The following is a 9,591-nucleotide window of genomic DNA, read 5'->3' as shown; positions in this document are numbered from 1 at the left end:
TGCTCGAGAAAACTTGGAGTAGATGCCCCCCAGTTTTTGTATATACATACATATATACATGTACATATATATGTGTGTGTGGGTGTGTGTGTGTGTACATATACACACACCCACACATATATATATATAGTATTCTGCTGATCTTGAGATTTAGTTGCTATCAAGTGCCTGAGGTGGTGCTGTTGAATTTTTTTTTCTTGTAGGGTTCTCTCTTTTTATTTTTTATTTTGCCTCACAATCTTCATTGGTGACATGTGCTAATATATATATTAAAACAAAAAAAAGCTTTACAATGTGAGAAAAAAAACAAAAAAAACTTGCTTTCTCTTTTTCATTGGAGCAGTGTTCTTCAGCTGTGTCTGTTTTGTGCTCTCTGTGAACAGTTGTGGTTAATTTGAGCTTAATTAAATTTATCGGCATCATTTTAGTTGGGCTTCATTACCTTACACATGTTGTTTTTTTTTTTTAAATGTAGGTGGAAATCATTTAATTAACATTCTAGCAAACTTAAATTTGGTTGATGTACTCCTCTGTAGACGACACGACAATGAAAAGGCAAGAAAATTTAGAATTATTTTACAAGGTGACTTCAATTGAAACAATAAATTGCGATGTAATTCCTGTTACAGATGTTGTTACAGTAGTAATTCACAGTGTAAAATTCAACCTGTTGTTTTTTTTTCTTTTCTTTTGATGTTCTCTATTTGAAAACTCAGGAAAGTGATGATATGTATAGTACCTCATAAGCTTGTATCGAAGCACTACACACCACACAAGCATTTGGCTTGCATTTGAAATTGCATCATCAAAACACGAAAGGCTATAGAATACCTCAAAAAGCTCAAAATGAAAGGTTCCTACGACGAATGTATGAGAGTGATTCTGGTAATAATAATTTGTTTGGGATTCTTTACCTTTGAATTAGTTGGAAACTTGTATTATGATGGGAGATTTGCCTTTTGAAAAGAATAGAAGCATTATGTATCTTGAATTGTAGCCTTGAGGAACACTTTTTCTTTCCCCCTCCCCTCCTCTTATTGGCTATCACACAGAAAACCTTCATTTACATCCAATACAATGATCCTGTTGTTTAGTTCCCTGTTTGCAGACACAGCTGTTCAGCTTGTGGTGATGCAGAGCTGAGAGAAATTCGAAAAAAAAAAGGTGCAGACAAACATCTCGGGGTTGAGGAAGACAACCGCCCCGAGCTGTTTTGTTCCATCCTGCTGCTGTTTTATCATTAATGAAACCTAAGGATTATGTATAGCCTAAGTTCCTTTCTACCTCAGTTTGTTTGTTATCTCTGAAAGACAAATTCACAAAGACAGCAAAAATGTCAGCGCCTATTCTGCTTGTTTGATGAGGAAAAGCCCTTTGAGAGAACACCAAACGCTTATTTTGTTGTGTGCAAAAATCTATTAGCTTTACATTTTGATAAACTACCAAGAACCCTGTTTCTCACCACGTAATGCACTTAAAGGGGAATACCACTGAATATCAGGTTTGGGATACATGATACCTTTGCCTTAGGACAATTTGGTCTGTATGAGCACATCTCGTGGATCTTGTCGCCGTACCTTGTTAGACCCTCTGCAATGTCAAACAGTAAACTCTAAATGTGACCAGCACTCACAGCGCTTTTCATTCTTAAAAATATAATTCCATTATGTTAATACGAAGTTTACAAAAAAAGAATTAGTTTGACCTTCTCGGGCAGTAACTGTAACATTCGTGAATTGAGTGGCATTCCTTTTTAAGAACATGAAGCTCGTCTCACTCCGTCTGTACACACACACACACACACACAAAAAGAAAAAAAAATGCTCCTGTTATTTTTTACTCTGTGTTTTCACATTCAAACTGTTGCTGTGTTATTTATCGCTATTTGCTGCCATTAATCAGTACATTTCCATGCAACGTTTCCAACAACAAAAGAGCAGGTCTGACAGCTGAATTGGCAAGTATTGAATGTATTATGTCCTCAGAGCAGTATAAGGAAAGCCAAGCACTTGCACATTGAAAAACGCCACTGAAGTAGATAGCACTGTAGGTGGATGAAACTGCAGAGGCACAGAAGGACCTGAATCGTTCTTTCTTTTTTTTTTTTTCAAGTAGGTCCCTTTATATTTGTTGCCTGTTGCACATGTTTTACCTGTTCTTCTTCTTTATTATTATTATTATTACAAACTATATAAACCACTGCCACCTGGTTTGGTATCATGAACTCTTCCAGATTCATATCAGGATGCTTACAGAGCATCCACAACAACAGCAGAGCCACTGCACTGCCTCACCATCAAGTCACAAGATGAGTGGCAGCATCATTAATAAACTCAGACGAGTTTTAGTAATTGGTGGAACAGTAACTCCTTGATAGAAACAGCATCAAGTCATTTGTGTTTGTTGCTTTTCAGATCACACAGAGACGATTCCTTTGAGTTTAATTTACTTTTCACAGCTGGGTCTTTTTTTTTTTTTAAACTCCAAATCTTTACCACAAAAACTGATCCATTGTGTACATTTGTGCCGTTCAAACGCAGGATAACCAAACTTTTTTTTGTGTAACAGTCAGACTCGCTGATGACAAACAATTGTTTACAGTGAATGAAAACTGTCCATGTAGAGGTTGTAGTCACACACTTTTAGGACAGAATTGAGGGAAAACACTTTGTCATGAAGTTGGAAAAAAGCTGCTTTAAGTGGAAAAGTGTTGAAAATGAGCAGAAAGCCTCCTTTAAAAACAAACATCACTCCCCTTAAATATTGTGTCAGTATTTATTGCACTTTGATGTGTTTTTTTTTTTTTTCCTGAAGCCAAAGTCAAACATCTTTCTGTTGAATAATGCTTTTGAACAAGTTGTGTGTTTCAGTGCCCTTAATGCCACCATGTAAGCTGTACTTACTGAATATTTGGACTCTGGATGGGCATTGTTAAGTCATTGTATCACACCATGTCCGCTATTTACGAGATGTGTCATGAGACTTCAGTTGTACCTTGTCAGAGTTAATGAACGGTCTGTCACCTCTGCCTGGAGTTGAAATAGAAATAATTTAATTTGTTTGTCCTAAAAAATAAGAAATGCAACACAGATCTAAGGTGGAGAATGTCACTCATCGGTGTTTTTTTTTTTTTTGTTGAATATGAGTGAACACATCAGCTTTTGACGAGAGGGCGCTAAGAAGCCCTGAGTGCCATCGACAAGCACAGATTTCACCAGTTTAAGAGGTGGACTGTTCACCAACAGCAGAGATTTGTGTTAAAAGGGGGGAAACGTTCCACTCACATTAAGTAGTGCTTGTAATCTCTTAGACAACAAAAAAGATCCTCGTTTGAATTATTTTCTAAACAGTGCAATAGAGCACAATGTGACAGAAGGCACACGACAAGTTAGATTAGTTTGATTTCAACCGTCATGACAGATAGACGGTTAATAAAAAACAAAAAAAAGAGGCAAGATCTGATAAGAAATAAACAGCTCCACATATATCCAGATAGGGTGTATATTCCACTTGCTGTAGATGTTATCATTACTAATAGTCGTTCATTATTGAAGGTGAAGAAAGGGCCCGCAGCCACAAACAACACTTAAGCAGAACCTTTGATAAGCACATCGAGTCTCACAGTAAAACCGACTCAGTCACTTGAAACACTTTTTTTTTTTCTCAAATTCCTTTCAGTATTTCTGTAATTACGGTTTTGTTGCTTAAAAAAAAAAAAAAAAAAAAAAATGTTGATTCCATCCTAGTTTTTTTTTATAGTCCGGCATTCTTTATAACCATTTCTACCTCATTGCTACATATTGTACATGTAGTACTCGCGTCCTGTCATTTTGAATGTCATGCATTTGTGGATAAAAACTTAAAACGACAAAAAAAAAACAAGAGGAATAAAATAAAAGCTTGCCCTTGAATCTGAGCAGTCTACCTCAAAAAGACTGTCTTTACACTGTCGAGTACAAGTCACCGAACAAAAAAAAATAAATACGGCACCTTGAGGGATAAAGAGGAAGTTAACCTGCACATACGGTTCATTTACAGTACCACGTTTTCATCCAACTTTTGTGAACATTTGTCTTCTGCAAGTTTTTCAATGCAAATTCTTTTTCGTAAAAAAAAAAAAAAAAACAAACACAAAAAAAACAACCTAAACAAATTGCTTTAATTTGTCGTAGTGCGCATGTTAATGTGTATGTATGTGCACTGGCAATTCTACATGCAAATATGAAGGGATAACATTAAGATATGAAAATTTTGAATTTTTACTTTTCATATACATGTACAGAGAATAAACTTGCACATAGCTGTACGTATTGTACATTTGCTAATGATATACAGCATACATACGAAAATGCACCACATACATGTTTATATGTGTGTATGTATTGCCATACTGACAGTACAGTCGATTTAAATGTATTTTAATTTCAAGGTACATAAAGGTTATTGAAATACTGAATAAAGGTGTTTTTTCTTTTTTTTTTCCTGAACTCTGGATGCATTTTGTACCTTCCCTTACGTGATTACGGTGTGATAGATCGCGCTGTTTCCATTTCAAGCGATTTCTCCTGTCAGAAAATGTTGACTCAATTACAACTTGTGTCGCGTATTTTTATTTCGCTTGTGTCAAACGCAGATATGGTTGAAGTAAATCACCTTGCGGCGGCTAAATTTACTTTTTTATCTCCCTCCTCGCGTCAATAAAACATCTCGTGATCCGTAACAGTTTACAAATCCATACCGTTCTTTTAATAGAAAATGAACAGCGATGCTTAAAATTCCTCTTTCATGGTATTAGTGAGTTGTAGGTGGTGCATGTGTGGGAAGTTTCTGTGCAATTAACACAAATGAGGCTAGAGAGAGCAAACTCCACAAACTCCTTTTTTATCTTGTGAGCCTGTCAATATCATCTGGAGGTGGAGTTTAAACTAAAATCATATTTCAATTATGATTCTTGGCATGAGAGGAGGTGTCACAGAAAGACAAACTTTGTACCAGTTATTTAGAAAGACTGTAAATAAAGTATGTTTTCATTCCCCTACAGCTGTTCTAAATAAAGACTTGAGCTCCATTTAGATGAGTAAAATTAACTAATTTTCAAAATGAAAGGGTGTGAAAAAGGTAATTTCGTATTATCAGTGCTCGTCAGCGTCTGAATGCTTTCTGTCATGCCGACTGATAAGCTTGTCAAGGCAAGAATACTAACACTTAAAACACTGCAGTGGAGGACTGTCCTTGGAGGACGGAATTGTTCTCAAACCTTATTCAGCATCCGTATTATGCTGAAGCTCACTGCTTTAAAAAAATAAAAAAATATGTCCACTGGAAAACTGGGGTAATTCAATCAAAACAATTCAAGGCGTCTTAGATCTGAATGTACAAAAAACACACTTGCATTTCACTCCTTTATGTTATTATATTCATTTTGGAAGAAAAAAAAAATAGTGTAAGAAATCCATCGCTAAAAAGTCTCCCATGTTTTTTTGTGTGTGGCTGATTTGCGAACCTTGAACTAATCCAGCAAACTAAACGTGGACTGTTCCAGAAGGTAAGTGTCCAGACAATTTACACAGGAGGGAAACCGAATGTGTTTTAGATAGATAGATAGATAGATAGATAGATAGATAGATAGATAGATAGATAGATAGATAGATAGATAGATAGATAGATAGATAGATAGAAGGAGACGTGCCTTTTGTTTCTTTCTCCTGCTGAATATTTAAATAAGAGCCATTTGACCAGAAGGGGAAAGAGAAGAAAAAAAAAATCAGGACTGATAAGAGAAAAAATAAAGTTGAGTCAAACAAATTACACTCAAGTTATTAGTGGCTATTTTGTAAATATCAAAGATCCACTTGTCCCAGTGTTCTGTGCTTCATTTGCATTCTGATGAAACTGGAGTGGATGTGTGTGAACTCGGAGGTTATCTGTGGAGCTGCAGCGCCGAGCAGCCGAATCAGACAGCTCCCGCAACCGCATGGCTCAAGAGGATGAGCCACAGACCTCTCTCAAATCACTTCCTTCATAACAATTAAAATATGCAAAGTGATAATTTTCCTTAAGTAGCCTTAAATGTGCAATCTATTTAAATGTGAGGGAAATTGCCTAAAGCTTGCAGTGTGTGTACGTGGGGGTGGGGGGGGGGGGGGGTGGTGGTGGGGGATAAATTATGCAAATAACAGAAAGAACTCTTGAAAGCCTAATTTTTCTGTAATAAGCATACTGTTTCATTTAATTTTTTGCCTCTTATTAAAAGTGACAGTTCTTTTGCTCCGTCTGATGGCTATATCTGACACAAGCCCGTGGAACTGACTGCTAGACTAAATGGTAAAGCATTTTTGTAGCTTTTAGATGATGGTTACATTCACAAAGTAATTATGCACTAGAGAGTCCAGAAATAAGGTTTAATTACACAGTAATCGCTTCTGATGGACACTAGGAAGTGTGAGCACTGCCAGACTGCAATCCATCAATGACAAACCTCTGGCCAGTTTTAATTCCTCCTCATTTGCATCATAACCTCGGCACCAAGTTGCACAAATGCTGTTAAATGCTAATAGGACCTGTCTCTCCACTCAAAATGAATGCTTAAGCCATTTCAATTCTCCCTTTCTCTCTATCTCGTTCTTTCACTCCCTCGCTCGCTCTCTCTCTCTCTCTCTCTCTCACCCTTTTTCCCTCATAACACACACACACACACACACACACACACACTATCTCACACAGTCCATATCTCCTCTCTCTCGCCTCAATTCTCACATTCTCGTGAGCCTTCACATAAATAGACCCTCTTCAGAAGGGAAGCTGAGCACAGGAGACAGTGCACGGTCACTGCTGTGCTAATTGGGAGCAACATGTAAAGTTTTATCTCTTGAGTGCTAACAAACCATACAGACAAGTATAAATTCTTGCCTTGTGTGTGTGTGTGTGTGTGTGTGTGTGTGAGTACAATTGAGAGGCTGAGTGTGTGTGTGTCTCTCTCTCTCACAGCTACACAGCACAAAGGTTTGTTCACACTATGTGGGGGAAGGCCCTCAAGTTATCCCCATCCTAGGGGACCGGACAAAATTATGTTTTTATTAATTGAAAACTGTTATTGGTGTGGCCGACACATTTCTGCTCCTCTGCAGAGTTTTATCGGGTTGATTAGAGGCAGGATGTCTCATTATCAGTCTGTCTCCTTCACGGTTGCAGACGGTATAGGCGGGACATCCCAGCGTACTGCGGTTCATCTTCAAATACAGTAGGTAGACGTCGGACCCTGCGGGCCACTTTGCGCATACGTCGCCGACTGTTTTTATTTATTGTGATAAAATGAAGAACGGCACATTTTGTACTTCACTGCTCCCTCTGCGACGTGAAACCCAGCGTACGCTCTGAGATACTTACGGTGTGACCTTTTTAATCCCCAGGCATTAAAAGCAATTCTATCTTGATTTGAAAAAATAATGAGGTGTATGGAAATAGGAGAAAAAAGCAGATCCATGAATATCATTTGTCTCGTGCTCGATTTATTGAACATTTTGTTAAACGTATTAATTGTTTGCTTTTAAAGCTGTTGGTTCTAATTATCAAGATAAACTATTTTACTTCTCTGGAACTTTACACGGTAAGAAAATGAGCTTTTAAGTGCTTTGTTATCCATCATGTACACATTTTTCACCTGCAAAACCTTAAAAATACCTGAGTGTGAAGTATTTTTATCCCAGCTGAGAGGAGAAAGCAGCTCAAATTGTTTTCAACTTGAGTGTCATTCTTCAACTGAATTGCGAGCTGAAAATACCTTTTCTTGTGTAAAATAAACCCGTTATTTCTTATTAATCTAACTTTTTTACCCCCACGATTTCAAATAGCTATGACACTGTTGGTAAGGCCTAACGGTACAACCGAGACAAATCTGAAGCCTTTGATTAGCTCTACAGTTAATTCATTACTTTTTCCACAAATTATTAGACAGCAGCCGAAACATTCGCGGTGTTTTCGACTTCAGCCGCCACAGAGGGAGCAAGACGCGGGTGTAGAGGTCAGCGATTTTCAGATTCAGCGGCCTGAAATAGGCAGAGTGAGGAAAAAAAAAAAAAACTCTGCTGGAATCACCTACAGTTCATAGCAGCACATATAACTGCTGAGAGAGAGACGAGCCTCTATCTCACACCGATAACAAGCAGATCTCCTGCACGGGTGTGATCGAGTTTAAATGTCTCCGGGTCGGCGTCATCAAGCATCCACTTCCTGTATTTATAAGCAATCCTGGTTACTGTAATACTGCTTCATGAAGGCACGATAACGCTGTGTGATAATTCCCTTACAATAAATGATGGTTTCATACAAGACACCTGGAATACCAAGTTAGTGAGGCGGATTACAGTGATTTTTTTATTTTATTCTGTCTTTTATCTGTTAAACAGTATATTTAAACGGACCTCAAATACTTTTCTTTTTAGGTATTTTATAACGATAATAAATGTGTAATTAATTCATATTTGCAAGTTGGGATATAACAGCCAAAGTGGCATAAAAAAAATCTCTCAACTAGTGATGTGAAATCCCTTTTTAATTACAAACTTTGATGCTATTTTGCACTACAGGTCACCAAATAGTTCAAAACTACAACAATCAATATGATATAATTAATCAGATTAATAAGAGTTTCCACATTTCTTTACATAAAAGTTGATATTGTGGAAATGCCATGGCTGCTACAAGGTGGGCTCCGACTATTCAGATTGGTGGATCTCTTTAGTCTGTCTTAACCCCTGACTGGGAACAAGCGAACCTAATGGGGAGCAAAGACAGAAGAGTACATGTCCAATAGCCACACTTCCCCCCCTGTCAAGGCAATCATGGGAAACACAGAACGTCACTCTTTCAATTTCATCCTTTCCACTGTGCAAGCCACCCTCTATAACGTCATTATCTCCAGCAGATCTGCAGGGTCCTCTGACAGGGCCATGTTATCCAGGCACTGGGGAAATGCAAATTGATTTCATATCAGCCATGGCATTTTTAAAGCCTCCACATGTTACACGGACTGTCATTTCAGACAAAGATATGAAAATCAGAGGGAAATGTCAAACTGCGGATTGACTATATTATACGTAATGTGTTGTTTACTCTGATCACCGGCTCACAGAACAAGATACTTCTTAATGCCACATTGTCAGTTTACAGTTTAAGAGGCCTCTATTGTGCTTTTGATCCACGCGAGTGAGGGTTTCTGACAGCAGAATAACACGACTGACTGGACCGAGAGGACTGTACGCGACTAATGTAATGCAGCAGCGAGAGAGATGCTGAGGAGTGACTGGATCTGATGAGGATGTAACCACGTTACAGCGGCCGTAATCAATATTTTTGATGTTAACAAAGATCTGGTGGTTGACGGCACGCGAGAGGAGTACGCTTAGCGATGAATAAATGATGAATTTTCACCTGATTTGGAAACTGCACTCAGCTCTAGTGGACTTTTTTGTGGTCTTTCAGCTCTTTTTGGGGGATTTTGGGGCCAAAACTTCACAATTACAACTTTCTGATTATTTCTAAAAACTGATTGCACACTACCAACAAATCAAATCAAGTTTATTGTCATACAAC

This window comes from Stegastes partitus, unplaced genomic scaffold, assembly GCF_000690725.1.
Source record: "Stegastes partitus isolate 25-593 unplaced genomic scaffold, Stegastes_partitus-1.0.2 Scaffold557, whole genome shotgun sequence".
Classification (NCBI taxonomy): domain Eukaryota; kingdom Metazoa; phylum Chordata; class Actinopteri; family Pomacentridae; genus Stegastes; species Stegastes partitus.
This window is presented reverse-complemented; position numbering follows the sequence as displayed.